At 47.0% G+C, this 25,701-nt stretch overlaps 1 long non-coding RNA gene across 1 annotated transcript; it reads right to left on the bottom strand.

Moving 5' to 3' along the window:
• Positions 1–21,135: 21,135 nt before the first annotated feature.
• On the bottom strand, positions 21,136–25,267 carry LOC138752597 (uncharacterized). The gene is made up of 3 exons (XR_011350753.1): positions 25,236–25,267; positions 24,178–24,335; positions 21,136–21,265 (listed from the first exon to the last, which is right to left on the bottom strand). It is a non-coding gene; the product is annotated as an uncharacterized lncRNA (long non-coding RNA).
• Between the last annotated feature and the right edge of the window lie 434 nt (positions 25,268–25,701).

The following is a 25,701-nucleotide window of genomic DNA, read 5'->3' as shown; positions in this document are numbered from 1 at the left end:
TAAATGAAGATTTTTCACCCTTTGTACTCCAGTGGCTTGTTGTCCTCTCTTACTTTTTCCATTGTTTTCTCCAGTACCTTTTCTCTTGTCGTATATCTTAGGAATTTTACTAAAATAGATCTTGGCTTTTGTTGTGGTTGTGGTTTAAAGGCCAATGCTCTATGTGCCCTTTCTATTTCCATTTCTTGCTGTAGTTCTGGACATCCTAGGATCCTGCGGATCCAATCTTTTATAAACTCTCTCATATTCTTGCCTTCTTCATCTTCCTTAAGGCCCACTATCTTTATGTTATTTCTTCTGTTATAATTTTCCATTATATCTATTTTCTGAGCTAACAGCTCTTGTGTTACTTTAACTTTTTTATTAGATTCCTCTAATTTCTTTTTTAAGTCCTCTACCTCCATTTCTACTGCTGCTTCTCGTTCTTCCACCTTGTCCATTCTTTTTCCCATTTCTAATAAGGTCATATTTATTTTATTCATTTTCTCTTCTGTATTGTTTATTCTTCTTCTTAAATCATTAAATTCTTGCGCTTGCCATTCTTTAAATGACTCCATGTATTCTTTAATAAGAGAAAGTATATCCTTTGTCTTGCCTTTCCCTTCTTCTTCTATTTCACTCTACTCTTCCTCTTCCTCTTCTTCTTCCTCTGGGTTGGCCATCTGTTGTTTCTTTGTTGTCCTTTTCTTCTCTTCTTTCTTGTTTTCGTTGTCTTCTATGTTCTCCTCTTGCTGCTGCTGTTCTGCAGCGGTCATTGCCGGCTGTGGAGATCGACTCCCCAGCTGGTCGCCCCTCCTGTCGGTGTGTTTTTTTGCATGCGCGGTTGCACACTTTTACTCGGCTCAGCGAGCCATTTTTGTAGTCCACTTTCTACCGACCTGAGGGAGCGGGTTTCTCTCTCCACCGCGGGCCTCTTCGAACAGGTAAGGCCTTCTTCTTCCGTTGTCTTCTCTTCCTCTCTTCTTACCATTGGTTTCGATTTTTCTTTTTTCGTCACCATCTTCTTTCCACCTTTATACTCACTTTACTTTAATTTTTATTTTTGTGCCTTTGTGTTTTCCTTTATTTTTTCCGACTTTTCTGGAGAGGGCTGGAGTTCACCATCCGGCCACTACTCCATCACGTGACTCCTCCATATTTACCCATTCTTTATAAAGTCTATCTTAATACCTTGATAGCTTTTGATTCTCATTAGCATATCCAAATGACATTCACCTAAACAGTTCCTCAGCTTTTTTTTGGTTAGGTTACTAACCTTTTGTGAGCACATTAATTTCCTTTGTGTGCTGGTTGCAAACTTTGTGTATGTACACGCATGTGGACAGCTTAAATAGATCAGTGTCCCCCATGTCACTTTCCAGATTACTGACGCTTTTTAATGTACATCCTTTGACCTGCAAAAGTTCTGGGATGAAACATTGAAGTACTAATCTAATGTATAACTATTTTGGCAAAAATCCATCCTCATACCTCTACCACCAAATTACACAATAAACCACCCCAGATTTATGGACGGTATCAGCCTATGAGGTTGCCCTAACCACTATTTTCCCCAGTCCATATCCATATTAAGCTAGATGTAGCCCTCCCTTTTTTCCCACAATATCCACTCAAACCTGAGACAAAAGGGTCAGACAGGTGATTGTGTCCTTATTGCATCAGAATGTACTAGTGCCTTGCCAGTCCCCTTGCAATATTCCAACTTTTCGCATCCTTAAGCCTGGGTGACAGGAGTCGAGATTGGTGCAAGATTTATGGAAAATCAATGAGATAGTCCAACCAGGTAAAATAGATAGGGGAGAGCCAATGGATGTGGTGTACCTGGACTTCCAAAAGGCCTTCGATAAGGTCCCGCATAAACTACTGGCTTACAAAATCAAGGCTCATGGGATTGGGGGCAAAGTATTGATGTGGATTGAGAACTGGCTGGCAGGTAGAAGACAGAGAGTTGGGATAAATGGCTCATTTTCTGAGTGGCAGGCAGTGACCAGTGGGGTACCACAGGGATCTGTACTGGGACCCAAGCTGTTCACAATTTACATTAATGATCTGGATGAGGGGATTGGATGTAATATCTCCAAATTTGCAGATGACACTAAGCTAGGAGGGGTTGTGTGCACAGAAGAGGGGGTCAGGAAGCTCCAGTGTGATTTGGATAAATTGAGGGACTGGGCAGATACATGGAAAATGCACTACAATGTGGATAAATGTGAGGTTATCCACTTTGGTAATACAAACCGGAGGGCAGATTACTATTTGAATGGCAATAGATTAAGAGATGGGGAAGTGCAGAGAGAGACCTAGGGGTACTTGTACATCAGTCTCTGAAGGCGAGCATGCAGGTACAGCAGCCGGTTAAAAAGGCAAATGGTATGTTGGCCTTCATATCAAGAGGGTTTGAGTATAGGAACAAGGATACCTTACTGCAGCTGTACAGGGCCTTGGTGAGACCACACCTGGAGTATTGTGTGCAGTTTTGGTCACCTTATCTAAGGAAGGATGTTCTTGCAATGGAGGGAGTGCAGAGGCGATTCACCAGGCTGATACCTGGAATGGCAGGAATGACTTATGAGGAAAGATTGCGCAAATTGGGATTGTACTCCCTGGAGTTTAGAAGATTGAGAGGGGATCTCATAGAGACATAAAATTCTGGCAGGACTGGACAGAGTGGATGCAGATGGGATGTTTCCAATGGTGGGAAAATCCAGAACCCGGGGCCATGGTTTGGCAAACCATTTAGGACTGAGATGAGGAGAAATTTCTATACCCAGAGGGTGGTGAATCTGTGGAATTCATTGCAATATAGGGCAGTGAAGGCAGGTTCATTAAATATATTTAAGAGGGAATTAGATATATTTCTTCAGTATAAGGGTATTAAAGGTTACGAAGGGAAGGTGGGGACGGGGTACTGAACTTTAAGATCAACCATGATCTCGTTGAATGGCGGAGCAGGCTCGAAGGGTGGAATGACCTACTCCTGCTCCTATCTTCTATGTTTCTATGTTTCAATGCATTCCATTGTTCCAAACATCGCTATTATCCTTAGCCAGATACCTGCAGACTCTACAGCATTCACTATTATAGACCTATAGCATGCCTTTTTGCAATCCCACTGCACCCAGACGATAGCTTATAGTACAAATGGACCCAGCTACCACAGGGTTTTGTACACTCATCCACTATCTCCTCTCAAACATTGTAGTCAGCTGCAGTCTATCATCCTTCCCTGATATTGAACTATCACACAATATGTGGATGTGTGAAGATAACAAAATCACTTACTGATTACCTGGGCCGGACTACCCAGGTTGCTGCATTTTAAAGCCCACCACATACTCTTTGGTCCAGGCTATGAAAGGTGCTCTACACCAGGTCTCAAAATGTGGATATCGTTGGAGGCGTTGTTGGTAAGGTAGGACCACAATATTGTGTTGGAATACTTAGCATTAAGTCACACCCCATTGGTACAGGGAATCGGGAGAGTCTGCTGAAGTCTGTCATGTAGGGTGTTACTGCTCATGTGAGAGAGAGGCACCCACTAGTATCGGAGATCATTCTATCCTATGTGAATACCAATGTAGTTGTAGTATTATGATGCTTTGTGCCTTCCATGTTATGATTTCCCTGTGTGTTTAATAAAGATTATTCCTGGTTTGTCAGTTTGTGTCTGGACTCACTCCTCTGTGAACCAGAGGAACCCGTCTTAAATTTCACATAACACTGTCATTACAATCAATCAAAAATAACTGAAATTCAAACTCACAGGCATTATTACTCTAACTTCTTTATGTTCACCTGGAGCAGCAAGAACTTCTGGATAAAGAAACAGTAATTCTCTGCAAGAAAGTGGTTTGTTTTAGTGCCAAAACACCAATCTGTAAAGATTGCAAATAATTCATGCAAGTTGTCCAATAGTAGCACTTCTAAATGTCACTGTTACAATTCAACTGTACTGGAAGTGTTGACAAACAAATAGAAATAAATTTATATTGACAACCAGACAAATAAACAGATACGAAGGATTTCATTTAGATATTGCCACAAATGTGATTTTGTTGTTTTTACAAGTGACAACAACAAACAGGAGCACAGAAGACCCATTTCCTTCCAGATGATTCATAGATTAGTCAGTTCATTCCACTGATATCTGAAATGCAATGTGCCAGATACAACTGTAAATATAAATTTGGGGGCAGGGTTAGGGTTGGCGAAAATGGAGTAAGGTGACACAAACTGCAAAAAGTAGCACAAGTTTCACTCAAAAATTGGAACTTATGGTGGTGTGAGCAGTGGAAGAAACACAGCCACCATGTTGACAGTCGTTAATTACTGTTTTTATTCAAATTCAAAACACCCCTTTAAGGGCAGGAAGAGCTCAGTCACCTGGTGTATTGTGATATCATAATCACTGCCCAGGGTGCGTGCTGGAAGGGATGCTGGAGTCAGAGAGAAATCTTCTGACAACGGCTTTTCCCCATGGCTGCCCTGCGATGCCGGTTCACCATGAGGAAGTGCGCCGCCACACAACCCCCCCCCCCAGAGCTGGCTAGGCGTCCTGTCACTTTGGCAGCCGTCCCTGGCACTTGGGTGCAGCCGTCTGCACCAGGTGTGATAAGTCCAGATGGGACGCCTTCAGGCAGTCCACTGTAAAAAGTTCCTCTTTCCCCACCAATGTCCAGGGTGAAAGTTCCGCAAGACTTTGTATGATCTCTCATACGGTTGCTGTAGCAGTGCACCTTGTGATCCCCTCCGCACGAAAACGAACTGGGCCAAGTCGAGGTCTTTGGGGAGATGAAATGGCCAGGTGCCGTGGCGTGCCGGGGTGGGGGAGCTAGGGAGGCCAGTTGCCTGCGTAGGTCCGCCAGCAAGTTTTTTAATCGGTGGCCGTGGTGTCAGGGTCTGGAGCGAAAAATTCACCCGGCAGGGAAAGCGGTGCGCCATAGACATATCTGTTGCTGAAGCCTGCGGGTCCTCCTTGGGTGCCGTCCAAATCCTGAGGAGGACCCAGGGTAGTTCATCCCCCCCCAGTCTGGTCCAGAGACCCTGGCCATAAGTAATGACTTCATGTGCCTGTGGAACAACTCCACCAACCCGTTAAACTGCAGGTGGTATGCTAAACATAGAAACATTGAATATAGGAGCAGTAGGTCATTCGACCCTTTGAGCCTGCTCCGCCATTCAACGAGATCATGGCTGATCTTAAAGTTCAGTACCCCGTCCCCGCCTTCTCTCCATAACCTTTAATACCCTTATACTGAAGAAATATATCTAATTCCCTCTTAAATATATTTAATGAACCTGCCTCTACTGCCCTCTGTGGCAATGAATTCCACAGATTCACCACACTCTGGGTAAAGAAATTTCTCCTCATCTCCATCCTAAATGGTTTGCCTATTATCCTCAAACCATGGCCCTGGGTTCTGGATTGTCCCATCATTGGAAACATCTCATCCGCATCCATTCTGTCCACTCCTGTCAGAATTTTATATGTCTCTATGAGATCCCCTCCCAATCTTCTAAACTCCAGCGAGCACAATCCCAATTTGTGCAATCTTTCCTCATAAGTCATTCCTGCCATTCCAGGTATCAGCCTGGTGAATCGCCTCTGCACTCCCTCCATTGCAAGAACATCCTTCCTTAGATAAGGTGACCAAAACTGCACACAATACTCCAGGTGTGGTCTCACCAAGGCCCTGTACAACTGCAGAAAGGTATCCTTGTTCCTATACTCAAACCCTCTTGATATGAAGGCCAACATACCATTTGCCTTTTTAACCGGCTGCTGTACCTGCATGCTCGCCTTCAGAGACTGATGTACAAGTACCCCTAGGTCTCTCTCTGCACTTCCCCATCTCTTAATCTATTGCCATTCAAATAGTAATCTGCCCTCCGGTTTGTATTACCAAAGTGGATAACCTCACATTTATCCACATTGTAGTGCATTTGCCATGTATCTGCCCAGTCCCTCAATTTATCCAAATCACACTGGAGCTTCCTGACCCCCTCTTCCGTGCACACAACCCCTCCTAGCTTAATGTCATCTGCAAATTTGGAGATATTACATCCAATCCCCTCATCCAGATCATTAATGTAAATTGTGAACAGCTTGGGTCCCAGTACAGATCCTTGTGGCACCCCACTGGTCACTGCCTGCCACTCAGAAAATGAGCCATTTATCCCAACTCTCTGTCTTCTACCTGCCAGCCAGTTCTCAATCCACATCAATACTTTGCCCCCAATCCCATGAGCCTTGATTTTGTAAGCCAGTAGTTTATGCGGGACCTTATCGAAGGCCTTTTGGAAGTCCAGGTAAACCACATCCACTGGCTCTCCCCCACCTATTTTACCTGTCACCATCTCAAAGAATTCCAATAGATTTGTCAAGCACGATTTACCTTTTGTAAATCCATGTTGACTCTGTCCGATCCCTTCTCTGCTAGTCAAATGCTCCGCCATTACATCCTTAATAATGGATTCCATCATTTTGCCCACTACTGATGTAAGGCTCACTGGCCTATAATTCCCCGCTTTTTCTCTACCCCCCTTTTTAAATAGCTACCCTCCAATCCATGGGGACTGATCCTGAGTCTATCGAGTTCTGGAAAATAATTCTTAAAGCATCTGCTATCTGAATGTCCACTTCTTTAAGTACCCTAAGATGTAGATTATCAAGCCCTTGGGATTTATCTGCCTTCAATCCCATCAATTTCCCCAAGACCATGTCCTTAGAGATACTGATTTCTTTCAGTTCCTCCCTTGCATTAGTCTCTATGTTTCCCAACATCCTTGGGAGGTTATTTGTATCCTCTCTTGTAAAAACAGAACTAAAGTAAGAATTTAATTGGTCTGCCATTTCCTTATTCCCCATTATGTATTCCCCTGATTCTGACTGCAAAGGACCTACTCTAGATTTCACCAATCTTTTCCTCTTGACATATTTATAAAAGCTTTTGCAGTCGGTTTTTATATTTGCCGCAAGCTTACTTTCGTAATTTATTTTTGCTCTCTTGATTAATCCCTTTGTCCTCCTTTGGTACATCTTGAACTGCTCCCAGTCTTCGGTTGTGGTAATTTTTTTGGCCAATTGATATGCTCTCTCTTTGGACCTAATGCTGTCTCTAATTTCCCTTGTTATCCACGGTTGAGTCACCTTTTTTGGTTTATTTTTATGCCAAACCGATATAAACGATTTTTGCCATTTCTCCATTAGATCTGTGAATGCTTTCCATTGTCAATCCAGTCAACTCCCCCATAAACACTACCCAATCAATCTTACTCAACTCCCGTCTCCTACCATCATAATTCCCTTTATTTAAATTCAGGACATCACTCTCCATGTCGAGTGAGAATTCGATCATATTGTGATCGCTCCTACCCAAATGGCCTCGTACACCAAGATTGTTGATTAGCCCCTTATCATTGCATAATACCCAATCTAAAATGGCCTGCTCCCGAGTTGGTTCCTCGACATATTGGTCTAGATAACCATCCCGTAAACATTCAAGGAATTCCTCCTCCTCAGTATTTTTACTAATTTGGCTAGTCCAATCTATATGCAAATTAAAGTCTCCCGTGATGACAGCTGTTCCCTGATTGCACGCTTTTCTAATTTCTCTTTTAATGCCTTCCTTCACCTCTACACTACTATTTGGAGGCCTATATACCACCCCCACTAACGTTTTCCATCCCTTGCTATTCCTCAGTTCTACCCATATAGATTCCGCATCTTCCGAGTTGATATCCTTTCTGTCAATCGTGTCGGTCCCTTCTCTCACCATCAATACTACCCCACCCCCTTTTCTTTCTTGCCGATCCCTCGTAAATATCGTATACCCCGGGATGTTAAGTTCCCAGGCTTGCCCACCCTGCAGCCATGTTTCTGTAATCCCAATCAAATTATATTTGTTTATCTCAATTTCCACAGCTAATTCATCTACCTTGTTCCGTATGCTTCTTGCATTTAGATATAAAGCCTTCAGATTTGCTTTTTTCACCCTCCTTGCTCTTTCTGATTTTTTACTTTCGCTGCCTAACCTAACTTTTCCTGTTTTATCTTTTCTGTCCTTTGCCGTATCATACAGGTTCCCACCCCCCTGCCAAATTAGTTTAAATTGCACCCAACGGCTGTACCAAACCTAGCTGCCAATATATGCTGTGGTGTGATGGAGCTTGACCCCCAGGAGCTTCGCCATTTGAGTCCACAGGGCAGACATGAACTGCGCCTCTCTGTTGCTAGTGATGAGTGCCAAACTCCAAAACGGGCAATCCATTGGCTGACCAGAGTCCTGGCGCATGTCTCCACGGAGGCCTCCATAAGCGGGACGGCCTCCAGCCACCTTGTGGCCCGATCCACCACCGTGAGGAGGTAACGAGCCTCCTTGGACACCGGCAGGGGCCCAACGACATCAACATGGATGTGTTGAAATCTGCAAACCGCCAGGTCAAAGTTCTGGATGGGGGCTCGCGTGTGTCGGAGGTCCTGGAGGTCTGACACCTGGTATAATTCCTGGCTAGTTCATGCCACACAAACCGCTCCATGACCATCCACATGGTTGTCTTTACAGCTTGGTGAGCGAGGTAGTGGATCAGACTAAAGACCTTCGCCCTCCAGTGCGGCGGGACCACCGGGCGCAGCATGTCTGTTGAGATGTCGGAGAGCAATGTGTCCGAGCTGCTGGACACCTGGACATCCTTGAGTTTAAGACCCGAGATGGCGGTCCACAAGGCCTGCATCTCTGCATCGTTCCTCTGTGCCTGAGCCAGTTGCTCGTAATCCAGGCCGGGCGCAAGAGTGTTGATGGCTGGATGAGAGAACGCATCCGCCAATTGCCAGCCCTATGTTGGATGTCGGTTGTGGAGCTGCTGTCTGGCGGACCACGGATCCTCGGCCATCTCCAGTGCTTGAGTGAGAGGCTTGTGATCCATGAAGGCTGTGAACGGCCTGCCCTTGAGGAAGTAGTGGAAATGGTGGATGGCCAAATACAGCACCAGGTTCTCCCTGTCGAAAGTGCTGTATTTGAGCTCCGGTGGGCACAGCTAATTGCTAAAAAAGGCCAATGGGTGCCATGGTCCATCGAGCCACTGTTCCAGAAATCCCCGCCCCCACTGCCGTAGCTGAGGCGTCCACGGAGAGCGCCATGTACACCTCCGGCCACGGGTGCTCCAGAAGTGTGGTGCTGACTAAAGCTTCCTTTGTCACAATGAAAGCCCTGTCCACCTCCTATGACCACGATTAAGTATTTTCTCTAGTGACCATGAGCACGAACAATAGGCGCATGGTGCGCGCGGCTCCAGAGATGAAACTATGGTAAAAGTTCACCATCCCTACGAACTCTTGGAGGCCTGTCAGGGTGGAGAGTTTGGGGAATCGTTGAACAGCCATTACCTTCTCTGGCGCCAGCGCGGCCCCAGCTACCAAAATGGTGTGCCCCAGGAACTGGACGGACTCCTTGCCAAACTGGCATTTGGTCGCATTGACCGTGAGGCCAAAGTCCACCAGCCAAGCAAAGAGTGTGCGGAGGTGGGCTTTGTGTTCGTCACGATTGCAACTGGCAATGAGAATCTTTGGCTTGGCTTCGCGAACGAAGATTTATGGAGGGGGTAAAAAGTCCACGTCAGCTGCAGGCTCGTTTGTGGCTGACAAGTCCGATGCGGGACAGGCAGACACGATTGCAGCGGTTGCAAGGGAAAATTGGTTGGTTGGGGTTGGGTGTTGGGTTTTTCCTCCTTTGCCTTTTGTCAGTGAGGTGGGCTCTGCGGTCTTCTTCAAAGGAGGTTGCTGCCCGCCAAACTGTGAGGAGCCAAGATGCACGGTTTGAGGCGTTATCAGCCCACTGGCGGTGGTCAATGTGGCAGGCACCAAGAGATTTCTTTAGGCAGTCCTTGTACCTTTTCTTTGGTGCACCTCTGTCACGGTGGCCAGTGGAGAGCTCGCCATATAATACGATCTTGGGAAGGCGATGGTCCTCCATTCTGGAGATGTGACCCATCCAGCGCAGCTGGATCTTCAGCAGCATGGACTCGATGCTGTCGACCTCTGCCATCTCGAGTACTTCGACGTTAGGGGTGTAAGCGCTCCAATGGATGTTGAGGATGGAGCGGAGACAATGCTGGTGGAAGCGTTCTAGGAGCCGTAGGTGGTGCCGGTAGAGGACCCATGATTCGGAGCCGAACAGGAGTGTGGGTATGACAACGGCTCTGTATACGCTTATCCTTGTGAGGCTTTTCAGTTGGTTGTTTTTCCAGACTCTTTTGTGTAGTCTTCCAAAGGCGCTATTTGCCTTGGCGAGTCTGTTGTCTATCTCATTGTCGATCCTTGCATCTGATGAAATGGTGCAGCCGAGATAGGTAAACTGGTTGACCGTTTTGAGTTTTGTGTGCCCGATGGAGATGTGGGGGGGCTGGTAGTCATGGTGGGGAGCTGGCTGATGGAGGACCTCAGTTTTCTTCAGGCTGACTTCCAGGCCAAACATTTTGGCAGTTTCCGCAAAGCAGGACGTAAAGCGCTGAAGAGCTGGCTCTGAATGGGCAACTAAAGCAGCATCATCTGCAAAGAGTAGTTCACGGACAAGTTTCTCTTGTGTCTTGGTGTGAGCTTGCAGGCGCCTCAGATTGAAGAGACTGCCATCCGTGCGGTACCGGATGTAAACAGCGTCTTCATTGTTGGGGTCTTTCATGGCTTGGTTCAGCATCATGCTGAAGAAGATTGAAAAGAGGGTTGGTGCCAGAACACAGCCTTGCTTCACGCCATTGTTAATGGAGAAGGGTTCAGAGAGCTCATTGCTGTATCTGACCCGACCTTGTTGGTTTTCGTGCAGTTGGATAATCATGTTGAGGAACTTTGGGGGACATCCGATGCGCTCTAGTATTTGCCAAAGCCCTTTCCTGCTCACGGTGTCGAAGGCTTTGGTGAGGTCAACAAAGGTGATGTAGAGTCCTTTGTTTTGTTCTCTGCACTTTTCTTGGAGCTGTCTGAGGGCAAAGACCATGTCAGTAGTTCCTCTGTTTGCGCGAAAGCCGCACTGTGATTCTGGGAGAATATTCTCGGCGACACTAGGTATTATTCTATTTAGTAGAATCCTAGCGAAGATTTTGCCTGCAATGGAGAGCAACGTGATTCCCCTGTAGTTTGAGCAGTCTGATTTCTCGCCTTTGTTTTTGTACAGGGTGATGATGGTGGCATCACGAAGATCCTGAGGCAGTTTACCTTGGTCCCAACAAAGCTTGAAAAACTCATGCAGTTTGGCATGCAGAGTTTTGCCGCCAGCCTTCCAGAATTCTGGGGGGATTCTATCCATACCTGCTGCTTTGCCACTTTTCAGTTGTTCGATTGCCTTATATGTCTCATCCAGGGTGGGAACCTCATCCAGCTCTAGCCTTAGGGGCTGTTGAGGGAGCTGGAGCAGGGCGGAATCTTGGACTGAGCGGTTGGCACTGAAAAGAGATTGGAAGTGTTCTGACCATCGGTTGAGGATGGAGATCTTGTCGCTGAGGAGGACTTTGCCGTCTGAGCTGCGCAGCGGGCTTTGGACTTGGGGTGAGGGGCCGTATACAGCCTTTAGAGCTTCGTAGAAACCCCTGAATTCGCCAATGTCCGCGCTGAGCTGTGTTCGTTTGGCGAGGCTAGTCCACCACTCATTTTGGATCTCCCGGAGTTTGCGCTGAAGATGGCTGCATGCGCGACGGAAGGCTTGTTTCTTCACTGGACAGGACGGCTTTGTAAGGTGAGCCTGGTGGGCAGCTCGCTTCTTTGCCAGCAGCTCCTGGATTTCCTGGCTGTTTTCGTCAAACCAGTCCTTGTTTTTCCTGGAGGAGAAGCCCAGTACCTCTTCAGTGGATTGCAGTATGGTAGTCTTCAACTGATCCCAGAGGGTTTCAGGGGACGGGTCCGTGAGGCGGGTTGCAACGTCGAGCTTTGCTTTGAGGTTTGCCTGGAAGTTTCCTCTCGCTTCGTCTGACTGCAGGTTTCCAACATTGAACCTCTTTCTGGGGGCTTTATTGTTCCTGGGCTTTGGCTTGAAGTGAAGGTTGAGCTTGCAGCGAACCAGCCGGTGGTCAGTGTGGCATTCCGCGCTAGGCATGACCCTGGTGTGGAGCACATCTTGTTTGTCACTTTCTCGCACCAGGATGTAGTCCAGGAGGTGCCAGTGTTTGGATCGGGAATGCATCCAGGTGGTCTTAAGGCTGTCCCTCTGCTGAAAAAGGGTGTTTGTAATGTCAAGTCGCTGTTCTGCGCAGAGCTCCAACAGGAGGCGCCCATTGTCGTTGCACTTGCCGACGCCATGCTTGCCCAGGATTCCTGGCCAGGTTTCTGAGTCTTTGCCGACACGAGCATTGAAGTCGCCCAGGATGACAACCTTGTCGGCTGTAGGGGTACGTTGGATGAGGTTGCGCAGGTCGGTGTAGAACTTGTTCTTTTCTGCTGGTTCCGCCTGGAGGGTTGGAGCATAGACACTGATGAGGGTGATGTGACGCTTGTTTTGAAGTGGGAGTCGCATGGACATGATTCGGTCCGAGAGGCCTGTCGGAAGGTTTTGCTTGGCAATGAAGCTCTTGACCATGAAGCCTACACCAGATAGGCGTCGTTCATCCGAAGGCTTGCCAAGCCAGTAGAGTGTGTAGCCCGCGCCGCGTTCTTGGAGGCTGCCTACATCTGCCAGGCGGACTTCACTAAGAGCGGCTATGTCGATGTCAAGTCTGAGGAGTTCATGTGCAATGAGGGCAGACCGACGTTCAGGTCAGTGGCTGTCAGCCTTGTCTAGCATGGTTCTGATGTTCCAGCATGCTAGCTTGAGTTTGTGAGCATCTTTTGAGGGGGAGGACGTGGAGGGGGAGGACGTGGAGGGGGAGGACGTGGAGGGGGAGGACGTGGAGGGGGAAGACGTGGAGGGGGAGGACGTGGAGGGGGAGGACGTGGAGGGGGAGGACGTGGAGGGGGAGGACGTGGAGGGGGAGGACGTGGACCTGTCCTCGGGCCTGCGCAAAGGAGCTTTTAGGTGGAGTGCAGTGCGCGCAGTACTGGCCCCACCCTTTACACCCATGGTTCGTGTGCCGTGGCCAAGCAAGCTGGGACGTGGCAGCGAGGTCCTTGGGTCGTAGGTTTTATATTGGAGTGGCCTTCTCCTATGCAGGTTTCTTACCCGGGCTGGAGGGGCCTGCCTCCCCTCCTAGGTCGGTCCATACTGCCCGGACCTGGGCCGAGGCCGCCGCAGTTCAACCTGTGCCTGGATTGGGGCCGCCGCCTCCAACTCTCTGCCCGGATCGGGGCCTTCGCCTGCCCCACTCGACCGAGGCCGGGGCCGCCGTCTCCCCCTTGCTCCTGCCCGGATCGGGGCCGCCGCCGTCTACCCTTCGCCCGGACCGGGGCCGGGGCCGCTGCTGCTCTCCCTGTGCCCGGACTGGGGCCGCCGCCTCCCACTCCCTGTCCGGACCGGGGCCTCCGCCTGCCTCACTCGACCGAGGCCGGGGCCGCCGTCTCCCCCTTGCTCCTGTCCGTATCGGGGCCGCCGCCGTCTACCCTTCGCCCGGACCGGGGCCGGGGCCGCTGCTGCTCTCCCTGTGCCTGGACTGGGGCCGCCGCCTCCCACTCCCTGCCCGGACCGGGGCCTCCACCTGCCTCACTCGACCGAGGCCGGGGCCGCCGTCTCCCCCTTGCTCCTGCCCGTATCGGGGCCGCCGCCGTCTACTAGTTTACTAAAGTTCTACTTTACTAAAGTGCTAATCCATGCCAATTTCCAGTTGATACAAGATTGTCAATCCTGATGCTTCTGTCAGAGACCACAATTGCTGGGATCAGAGACAGAAAACAATCTGCCCAAGAAGCTCAGCAGGTCAAGCAGTAGCTGTCGAGGTGTGTTGGCACCTTATGCAATCCCTTACTAATCACAGAGCTCCTATGGCATAGGGATTACTTAAAAAAAGGTTGAGAACCACCATTTTAATCGTAATATCATCCAGGTAAATGAACACAAAGTCTAGATCTTTTCCAAACCCGTCCATGAGGCGCTGGAATGTTTGAGCCGTGTTCTTTAGACTGAAGGGCATACGCAGGAACTCGAAGAGGCTGTAAAGGGTGATAATGGCCATCTTACCCACGTCGTCTGGATGCACCGGGATCTGATGGTATCTCCACGAGGTCCACTTTGGAAAATACCCGTGCGCCGTGCAAGTTGGCAGAGAAGTCCTGTATGTGGGGCACTGGGTACCTGTCAGGGGTGGTTGCGTCGTTCAACCGACGGTAGTCCCCACACAGTCTCCAGCCCCGGATGATTTCAGGACCATATAGAGCGGCAATGCCCAGGCGCTGTCCGAGCGCCGGATGATTCCCAGTTCCTGAAGCCTAGAGAACTCCTCCTTTGCCTGCTGGAGTTTCTTGGGTGGCAGCCATCTGGGCCCAGCGTGCAGTGGGGGACCCTGTGTGGAGATGTGGTGGAAGATCCCATGCTGGGGCAGGGAGGCATTGAACTGTGGCTCTAAGATAGTGGGGAATTCATGGAGGATCTCATCGAACTCGTCCCTGGCAGTGGCTATGGCAGCGATTTCAGGCTTGCAGGCTTTTGCTGTGTCCAGTTGGGTGGAGTGGCACGTTCGGGCATTGACCAGCCTTTTGCCCTTCATGTCAACCAGTAAGCCATGGGCTCTGAAGAAGTTGGCCCCTAACAGCGCGGTACCCACGGAGGCTAGGATGAACCTCCAGTGGAACTTCTCCTTCCTGATGTGGATCTGTGCCCTGCGGGTGCCATATGTCCTGATGGTGGAGCCGTGGGCCGCCCGCAGGGTTGGACCTCGAGATCAGGTGTAAGTCTCTAATGCTGTGGGGGGAAGGACGCTGAGCTCAGCCCCTGTGACCACCAGGAATCGGTGGCCGGTGGATCTATCCATCACATGAAGGAGGCTCTTTGTCGGCAGCCATCAATGGTTGTTTCCCTGAAACCAGCAGGGCTGGCGGCACTTACGGGCTTGCGCTCCCCAGTGTTGGTGGTAGAAACAACAGGTCTACTGGCCCTCCTTTGGCTTGGTCTTGGAAGTGGCTTGCAGTTGTCTGGTTCCTGGTCATGTCACCTGGTTGAGGGCTGCCTCATTCTCCCTCTTCGTGCGCCAGAAGGCATCCACATGGGCTGCTGTTCTCCTCGAGTTTGAGGTCTTCATCGGTGAGGATCAGCTGGATGTCCTCCAGCATCTGTTCCAAAAATATCTGGCAGGAGAAAACAAGGCTTTTGGTCTTCCGCCAGGGCCAGCACTTCATCCATCAGCGTCGATGGACTATGGTCCCCAAGCCCATCTAGGTGAAGGATCCTGAAAGCCCGTTGCTGGGGAGTTAGCCCTAAAGTTCCAAGCAGCAGGTTTTTGAGGGCAGTGTACTTGCCCATAGCTGGGGGGTGGTGGATGATGTCGTCCACCCTCGCTGTCATATGTTGGTCCAGAGCGTTCACAACATGATAGAACATCGTGGCATCTAAGGAGATGTTGCTGAGTTGAAATTGTGCTTCCACCTGCCCAAACCATGTACTTGGTCGGTTAGTCCAAAAGGGGGGAAGCTTTATGGAGACAACCCTTTAAGGGCAGCATGAGCTCAGTCATCTGGTGCATTGTGACATCATAATCGCTGCCCAGGGTGCGCGCTGGAAGGGATGCTGGAGTCACAAAGAAATCCTCTAATGATGCCATTTCCCCATGGCTGCCCCACCACATGATGAAACAAGCCATGAGGATGTGTGCCGCCACAAACTTCACAATTAATAGTACTTTTTAAATTTTAAATATTAGTTAAATCTGGTGGAAAATAATGCCATTGTGATTTTTGGCACCATCATGTGTTAAAATTTCATTGAAAGATCAGGTTAAAGGCAGGATGAAATGAGGTTTCTCTTCATACTCTTCCATTTGAAGACTATTCAAGTGTACATGAAAGGTGGGTGCAAGGCACCTTTAAGGAAATGACAACACACATTTTGAAAAGGATGCATTTTACAAATAAATCATATACACAAAGAATAAAGATCAAATGTGGCTGGCCCTCCATTTGTAATGACAAACCACTACTCAGAGCCCCTTTTAGTTGCAGTCTTCTTTGGCTTGGCTTCGCGGACGAAGATTTATGGAGGGGGTAAAAAGTCCACGTCAGCTGCAGACTCGTTTGTGGCTGACAAGTCCGATGCGGGACAGGCAGACACGATTGCAGCGGTTGCAGGGGAAAATTGGTTGGTTGGGGATGGGTGTTGGGTTTTTCCTCCTTTGCCTTTTGTCAGTGAGGTAGGCTCTGCGGTCTTCTTCAAAGGAGGTTGCTGCCCGCCAAACTGTGAGGCGCCAAGATGCACGGTTTGAGGCGATATCAGCCCACTGGCGGTGGTCAATGTGGCAGGCACCAAGAGATTTCTTTAGGCAGTCCTTGTACCTTTTCTTTGGTGCACCTCTGTCACGGTGGCCAGTGGAGAGCTCGCCATATAATACGATCTTGGGAAGGCGATGGTCCTCCATTCTGGAGACGTGACCCATCCAGCGCAGCTGGATCTTCAGCAGCGTGGACTCGATGCTGTCGACCTCTGCCATCTCGAGTACTTCGACGTTAGGGATGTAAGCGCTCCAATGGATGTTGAGGATGGAGCGGAGACAACGCTGGTGGAAGCGTTCTAGGAGCCGTAGGTGGTGCCGGTAGAGGACCCATGATTCGGAGCCGAACAGGAGTGTGGGTATGACAGCGGCTCTGTATACGCTTATCTTTGTGAGGTTTTTCAGTTGGTTGTTTTTCCAGACTCTTTTGTGTAGTCTTCCAAAGGCGCTATTTGCCTTGGCGAGTCTGTTGTCTATCTCATTGTCGATCCTTGCATCTGATGAAATGGTGCAGCCGAGATAGGTAAACTGGTTGACCGTTTTGAGTTTTGTGTGCCCGATGGAGATGTGAGGGGGATGGTAATCATGGTGGGGAGCTGGCTGATGGAGGCTGTGTACGGCCCCTCACCCCAAGTCCAAAGCCCGCTGCGCAGCTCAGACGGCAAAGTCCTCCTCAGCGACAAGATCTCCATCCTCAACCGATGGTCAGAACACTTCCAATCTCTTTTCAGTGCCAACCGCTCAGTCCAAGATTCCGCCCTGCTCCAGCTCCCTCAACAGCCCCTAAGGCTAGAGCTGGATGAGGTTCCCACCCTGGATGAGACATATAAGGCAATCGAACAACTGAAAAGTGGCAAAGCAGCAGGTATGGATAGAATCCCCCCAGAAGTCTGGAAGGCTGGCGGCAAAACTCTGCATGCCAAACTGCATGAGTTTTTCAAGCTTTGTTGGGACCAAGGTAAACTGCCTCAGGATCTTCGTGATGCCACCATCATCACCCTGTACAAAAACAAAGGCGAGAAATCAGACTGCTCAAACTACAGGGGAATCACGTTGCTCTCCATTGCAGGCAAAATCTTCGCTAGGATTCTACTAAATAGAATAATACCTAGTGTCGCCGAGAATATTCTCCCAGAATCACAGTGCGGCTTTCGCGCAAACAGAGGAACTACTGACATGGTCTTTGCCCTCAGACAGCTCCAAGAAAAATGCAGAGAACAAAACAAAGGACTCTACATCACCTTTGTTGACCTCACCAAAGCCTTCGACACCGTGAGCAGGAAAGGGCTTTGGCAAATACTAGAGCGCATCGGATGTCCCCCAAAGTTCCTCAACATGATTATCCAACTGCACGAAAACCAACAAGGTCGGGTCAGATACAGCAATGAGCTCTCTGAACCCTTCTCCATTAACAATGGCGTGAAGCAAGGCTGTGTTCTGGCACCAACCCTCTTTTCAATCTTCTTCAGCATGATGCTGAACCAAGCCATGAAAGACCCCAACAATGAAGACGCTGTTTACATCCGGTACCGCACGGATGGCAGTCTCTTCAATCTGAGGCGCCTGCAAGCTCACACCAAGACACAAGAGAAACTTGTCCGTGAACTACTCTTTGCAGACGATGCCGCTTTAGTTGCCCATTCAGAGCCAGCTCTTCAGCGCTTGACGTCCTGCTTTGCGGAAACTGCCAAAATGTTTGGCCTGGAAGTCAGCCTTTAGTTGCAGTAAGTCTTTGCTAAACTGAAGAAATCAAATAAGAAATAGAGCAGAAGTAGGCCATCTAGCCTGTCGATCCTGCTCTGCCATTCAATGTGATCATGATTGATCTGATAGGCTCAGCTTCACCTACCTGCCTTTTCCCCCATATCCCTTAATTTGCTAACAATGTAGAAACCTATTTAAATCTTGTATTAAATATATTTACTGAGGTCACCTTCACTGCATCAATGGGCAGCAAATTCCACAGATTCATATCCATCTGGGGAAAACAGTTTTATCTTTGCCCTAAATTTACCATAAATTTTGAGGCTATATGCCCTCGATCTGGTCTCCCCTATCAATGCAAGCATCTTACCTACCTCAATCTTATCTGTACCTTTCAGAATTTTATATATTTATTCTTCTAAATTCCAGTGAGTACAGTTCCAGACAACTCAATCTCTCCTCAAAGTCTAGGCCTCTCATTTCTGGAATCAAGTAGACCAGAACAGCATGCAGTACTGCAGATGCGGCCTCACCATTACCTTATACAGTTGTAACATAACTTCCTGCTCCTAAATTCAATCCCTCTAGCAATGAAACCCAATGTTCCATTTGCCTTCTTGATAGCCTGCTGCACCTGCAAACCAACCTTTTGCGATTCACGCACAAGCACTTCCAAGTCTTTCTGCATGCTGCAATCACTTGCCAAAGTGGATAACCTCACATTTACCAACATTGTACTCCATCTGCCAGACCCTTGCTCACTCAATTAACCCATCTATCTCTCTGCAAACTCTCCATATCCCCTGCACAATTAGCTTTTCCACTCAATTTAGTGTCATCAGCAAACTTAGATACACTATACTCTGTCCCCTCTTCCAGATCACTTATGTACACTAGCACAGTTGCGGGCCTAGCACCGACCCATGTGGCACGCAGCTCACCACTGATTACAAACCAGAAAAACACCCTTGCTCTTCAAATCTGTTTTCTGTTGTTTAAACAATCCTCTATACATGCGATTACATTACCACCATACCATGCGTTCTTATGGATAAGTCTTTTGTGTGGAAACTTATTGAAAGCCTTCTGAAAATCAGGGTAAACAATATCCAACTGCCTCCCTCTATCTACTACACTCACTATATCCTCAAAGAACTACAGTAAGTTTGTCAAACAGGATCAACCTTTGCTGAATCCATGCTGTGTCTACCTGATGGATCCATTTCACTTTATTTTACAATTTCTTCTTTAATGATAGTTTCTTGGATTTTCCCAACCACAGATGTTAAATTAACTGGCCTATAGTTCCCTGCTTTGTGCCTACATCCTTGTTGAATAACAGCGTGACATTCACCGTCTTCCAATCCACCAGAACCTGCCCAGATAGGTTGGGTAAATCATCACCAAAGCTCAACTATAACTTCTGCCATTTCATGTCCCTGGAATGCATTCCATCAGGACCAGGGAATTTATCTATCTTTAGACCCTCAAATTTTCTGATTACGACCTCTTTAGTGATAGCTATTACATCCAGATTTTCATCTCCCATCACATCCATAACATGCCTTTGACATGTTCAATGCATCCCCCACCATGAACACCATCACAAAATAATCATTTCCTCTAATGTCAATTCCCCCTTCTCACCTTCCAAGGGTCCAATCTTCACTTCAGCCACTCTTTTGCACTTTATATAATTATAAAAATTTACTGTCCGTTTTTCTCATGGGCTACCTTCCCTTTCTTTATTGCTTGCTTCGTGGTTCTTTGTTGCTTCTTAAAAGGTTTCACAGACTTTTGGTTTCCAGTCCTCTTGGCGACTTTGAACGCATGAGCTTTTAGTTTGATGCCTTCTTCCCGCAGAGGGAGGAAGTGTGAATGGGGTGGGAATTAGCATTCTAACATGTTGGCTCCTTTTCCAAGGCACTGGGAAGTGTAGATCGAGTTGATGCAGGGAAGGAGGGCAGTTTGTGTGATGGTCTGAACTATATATACATCGCACTACAGTGTCTTCTGATTTTGCCCATATTGTTTTCTTGCTCCAAAAGGCCAAACTGCCAGACACAGTGTGCCTGGAGACTCAAAGCTCAGCCCCGAGTAGTGATTGACAACTTTCTAGCGGCTAGTACAGTAGAGCTACTAAAGAAACACACGCCAGAGCAGTCAACTCAAGACTGGTTTACTGAACCTTTACAAGCGGCTTTTATTCCCTGCCTGTCCCGGGCTCCACGGGACAAGGTGGAACCATGTTAAGTGACAGCTGCTGGTCCACAGGACCAGCAGGTTTAAATTGAAATTTGTTAACGTCCTGTGCCTTTCAGCAGGCGACCCAGCTGATTAACGTGCCGTCTCTCGGCACTCAGTACCGCTAGCCACAGTGGTGGTTCGCATTACCGCGCTGAGCACCTGCTCAGCCCGATACACAGCTGCTACAACTTACCTCTTTAAGGATTTTAAATAGCTTTTGAATGTCACTGATAGAGACATTTAAAATTTTACTGAATTAATTAAATGTTAATGAAGATTGCTCATTATCTGCACAATATGGTTAGCAATGCTATTACAGTGCCAGAGATGGGGATCGAAGTCAAATCCCACAGTCTGTAAGGAGTGTGTACTTTCTCCTTGTGTCTGCGTGGAATTCTTCCGGGAAATCTGGTTTCCTCCCATCATACAAAACGTATGGGGTGGGGAAGGGAGTTGTAGATCAATTGGGTGTAATTGGAATTTGAAAGAGTATTATGCTTAAGTCTTCACAGTGGAGGATATAGGGAACATATCAAGATGTGATGCTAAGGAGACAATGGGAAGAAAGTACTTCAAATACAACCGCTATCACAAAAAAGTAGGGCTGGGCAAACTAGTGGGCCGAAAGGTAAACAAATCCCCAACACAGAGTAATCACAGGATAACAAATGAATTTGCTCATTTCCCAGCTGAACAAAAGACAGCAAATGTAACACCAATGTTTAAAAATAAACTGAGATATAGTAGGTAACAATAATGACAATGTTTGAAGCTATCATTAAGGAAGAAATATCAATACATCTGAATAGAAATTGTTCTATTAGGCAGACTCAACATAGACTCAGGAAGGTCAGGTCATGTTTAACAGATTTATTAGAGTTCTTTGAGGATATAATGAGTGCAGTGGATAGAGGGGAACAAGTGGATGAGGTATACTTGCAATTCCAGATGGCATTCGAATAAGATGCCGCACAAACAAAAAACCCTGCAAAAGGATAAAGGATATACAGGATGATGATGATTAGCATGGATAGAAGATTAGTTAACCAACAGAAGGCACAATTGTTTACAATATACATGTATATAAGCAAAATGTATAGAAGATACAGAGATACCTCAGTAAGTGAGGTCATCCACTTTGGGAAAAAATGTTATTTCATTGTTATTTAAATGATGAACTTACAATGTTGTTGCACAGATACCTGACAGTATCTGTGCATTAATTACAAAAGGTGAGTTTGGATGGGTGCATTGTAGAATTCGCACTATGCGAGCATGGAGAAGAACAACACGCACACTGAAGCCTTGAAGCCGAGACTCGTTTATTGCACTGGCCGTCGCATTTACTTGGGCCCCAGGTGCTGATGTCAGGCCCCCGTGTCATCAGAACGCTGGCCTTGGATTGCCCGGCATCCCGCAACAGTTCCCCGTCTTCCCACCATACGGGGGGGTGGGGGGGGTGTCACTTGGGACCACGGCCGGTGTCACCCCAAGGTCCACGTGGTCGCCACGTTTGTCGGCCATTTTGTGGGCCACTCTGCATCCCCCATACACAGGCCGCTACATTATAAAGGTTTATCAAATTACAAGGAACAGTTACAATAGCTAGTCAGAAACTCTTCCCCCAGGCAAGAGAATCCAGAGCTTGTGGGCACAGACTTAAGGTGACGGGGTGAAATTGAAAGGAAATCCAAGGAGCAGGTTTTTCCTCAAAGGGTGGCAAATATCCAGAATAATCTGTATAGGAAGAATGGTAGAGGAGATACAACTACACAGTTTAAAAATCATTTGGACAGGTATTTTGAGGGATACAGGACCAATAGAACCATACACCATGAAATAGTTCCATGCCAACATTTGGCATTCTAGTTCTAGAATCAGCAACCATGTGAAAGAGACTGAGTATTCACTTTATCCATGCCCTTCACGATTTTAAAAGCCTCTATTAAAGCACCTCTCAGCCTCCTGTTCCAGGAAATAAAGACCCAGCCTATCCAACCTTTAGTTATATGTTCTCTAATCCTGGCAACATCTTGTACCTCTTTCAATTGATTGATGTATTTCCTATAGCTGGATGACCAGAAATGCACACAGTACTCCAAATGTGATCTCTCCAATACCTTGATAGAGCTGGACATGAGGTCCCAACTTTTGAACAATGAAGGCAAGCATGCCAAATATGGTTATATGGTTAAATATCTTCTGTATCACGTTGTCCAACTGAGTTGCCACTTTCAGAGACCTAGGCACCTCTACCCCTCAGTCACTCTGTTCTACAACACTTTCTTGGGGTCTATTATTTATCATGCAAGTCCTAGACTAGGTAACTTCCCAAAGTATATCACCTGACATTTTTAAAGAGTAAAGTTTGATGCACATTTGGTCCATTTTTCCAACTGTTATGAACTTGGGTATCCTTTCACATTGTTCACAACATCACCAATCTTGGTGTTATCTGTAAATTTACTAATCACGTTAGCAACATTGTCATCCAAATCTTTTATATAGATCAACATCTGCTGTACACCACTGAACACAGGTCTCCAATTTTTAAAAATCCATCCACAAATATCCTGCTTTCCATTCAGTTAATTTTGAATACAAAGGGCCAGCTCCCCTTAGACCCCATGATCTCCTTTCCAGACGAACCTACCATGAAGGATCTTCTCAAAACTCCACTGCTCTTCCCTCATTAATCCTATTTATCAGCTTGGTTACATCCCACTTGGAATAATATGTTTTGTTCTGGTTACCGTATTACAGGATGCTAGAGAGAGGCTACAGAGGAATTTACAAAGATGCTGCCTGGATTGAAGAGTATGCCTTATGAGGATAGGTTTCGTGAACTTGGTCTTTTCTTCATGGAGCAACAGAGGATAAGGGTTAACATGATAGAGGCATTGATTGTGTGAATGGTCAGAGGCTTTTCCTCGGGCTGAAATAGCTAACATGAGGGGGCATAGTTTTAAAGTACTCGAAAGTCCGGGGGGGGTGGGGGGGGGTACAAGAGATAAGTTCTTCACATAGTGATTTGTGGGTGCAAGGAATGTGCTGCCAGCAATAGTGGTGGACGCAGTTTCAACGGGATCTTTTAAGAGGTTATTAGATGGGTACATGGATCAGAGAAAAATTGAGGGTTTATGTAGTAGGAAAATTCTAGGTTGTTGGAAGAGTAGATTATTATGTTGACACAACATTGTGGGCCAAAAGGCCTATGATCCTACACATGAGAATTGAATTACAAATGCAAACGCAGCTGTGCATTCATTCCGATAGACATGACTGAGCAAATGTAGCTGGATCTCACAAATAGCCCAAAAATTGGAATCCAGGAAAAACATGCCAGCAGAGGCATGGAGGCAGAAAACATTCACAGATGTGGAGACTTCCAAAACACACCAATGCAGTGTAATTGCTCAGAACAGCAGCAAAACAGATTTTATTGGGCCCCTGAAGACATCTGCATGATGTCAGGTATCACTCCTCATCTCTCAAGGGGTCAAAGAATCTGTGATACTAATCATAGTGCCCTGTGACTTGCACTTACTTGCAGTCCCCTTTCTTCTGCTCAGTTGCAGGGCTGTCAACAATTTGCTGCTGTATTATCCACAATATCCTCAGGCAACCAGCACACTATTCAGACTCAACTATTCAAGAAACCTTAGTAATGGTAAATGTACATGATTTCCAATTATCTATTTAGATTTACTTGAGTTTAAACTGCAAATTTCAGGAAACCTGGGAGATCAATTGTAAAACCAAATTAGTCAGACTATGTTGAATAGAACCTCACCATGTTGAATTTCTCTCCAGTTCAGAAAATTATAAAACAGCATCAAACCAGTAAAAATATGCTTTACCTTTAAAATATTAATTCTTCCACATTAGTTTAATTACCTGCATTTTAGAGTCTGCAATGTTTTTGCATCAGCATCATCACAGTTTAAAGTCACAGTTGTACCACACAACTTTCGAAGATCAGGTAGACTAATGAAGAACAAAGACTGAAATCTACAATCCTCTTTCATCTTGTCAGGTCCCGAGCTCTGATGTGCCTGTGTGAAATAGAATTTCAAATTATCATAGTTTTTTAATGTTAAAAGTTTGATGCACATTTATTCAGCATTTGGACCAACTGGTTGAGAGGCATGGAAATTAGGCATCGTGATGTGAAAGCTTTTGTAGGGTATGAAATAACTTTACTGAAATGGTGATTCTCGAGGGCCACATTTGCAAAATCCCAAAGCAAAGCTGTCAAAACATGATTGATTTGTGGCTCAGGGGCTAACAAAGTAGAGAAAGGGCAAGGCCAACAAAGAAATGGAAGACAAAGGCAAGTATTAGAATGCACGAAGATGTAAAAGACAGGCAACAAAAGGGCCAAAATGATGAACAATGCAGTGTTGGCGATAAAACGTGTGGCAACTGGAAGCTAATCTATTGAAGGCAGCAAAGTAGTCGTCAAATATCAAGGTAACCAAAAACCGTGTTAAAGATTTTTCAGTTGGGAATGGGCTGATGTGTTCTGTCATCACTGTTTTCCAGGAAGATGGCAGTCAAGTTGCACTTATGAAATTGCAACTGATGCCCAGATAACCGGAGTTGGGGAAGGATCTATCATAATCTTCGCAATAGGTTTGTGGGATCAACGTGTGAGCAGATAGACACATGCCTTGTCCATGAGCGGGGCGTTTTGGTCGCCCAATTTAAACCCCATTAACCTCCAGCCCAAGAACGTTGGAAGGAAGCCGCAGCCCAAGGGAAACCCCTCGCAGACACAGGGGAAACAGACGGCGGAGGATTCGAACCCGCTCCCGATCACAGGTGCCGGAGAGGCGTTGCGCCAAGCCCAGTCGCCTGGACCCTCACATCAGGGCGAAACCTTGCCCCATAAACACTCCCCCCCCGTCCTTCCTGCACCACTGACTAAACCCTGACGTGGACATGGCACCTACCCGCCTTGAAGCAAAGTGAGACAAAATGCACATTGTTAGAAACAGAAGTACCTTCACAGAATTTGCTCGAGACAAAAATTGAGAACAAAGAACTTTTATTATACTATTACAACAATGCAAAGTTGGGTGCTTCCCCTTACCCTGGGAATACACACAGATACTGGGGCTGACCCAACTTTTATACATTTCATTTCAGTACAGAGATACCTTCCCTCCAACATTCTTCTGCCTCCTGGATTGGTTTAGCATTAGGTAATTCTGCCCACGTGGATTCTAACTTCTTATCAGTTTATGTGTCTTCCTGCAAACTTGTTAGCCAGAGAAGTATCATGTCTTTGTTCTTCACTCATTAATCAATCCCTAAGACTTGCTAAAGCTATCTACTTGTTATCCTGTTTTGAAGATCCTTAGTCTATTACACTTTTACAACCCTTCCTCTCATTCCAGCATCCCTTCACCCTGATTT

Source organism: Narcine bancroftii, chromosome 2 (assembly GCF_036971445.1).
Source record: "Narcine bancroftii isolate sNarBan1 chromosome 2, sNarBan1.hap1, whole genome shotgun sequence".
NCBI lineage: Eukaryota > Metazoa > Chordata > Chondrichthyes > Torpediniformes > Narcinidae > Narcine > Narcine bancroftii.
Note: the sequence above shows the minus strand (reverse complement) of the source record. Positions and strands in the feature narration are given on the sequence as shown.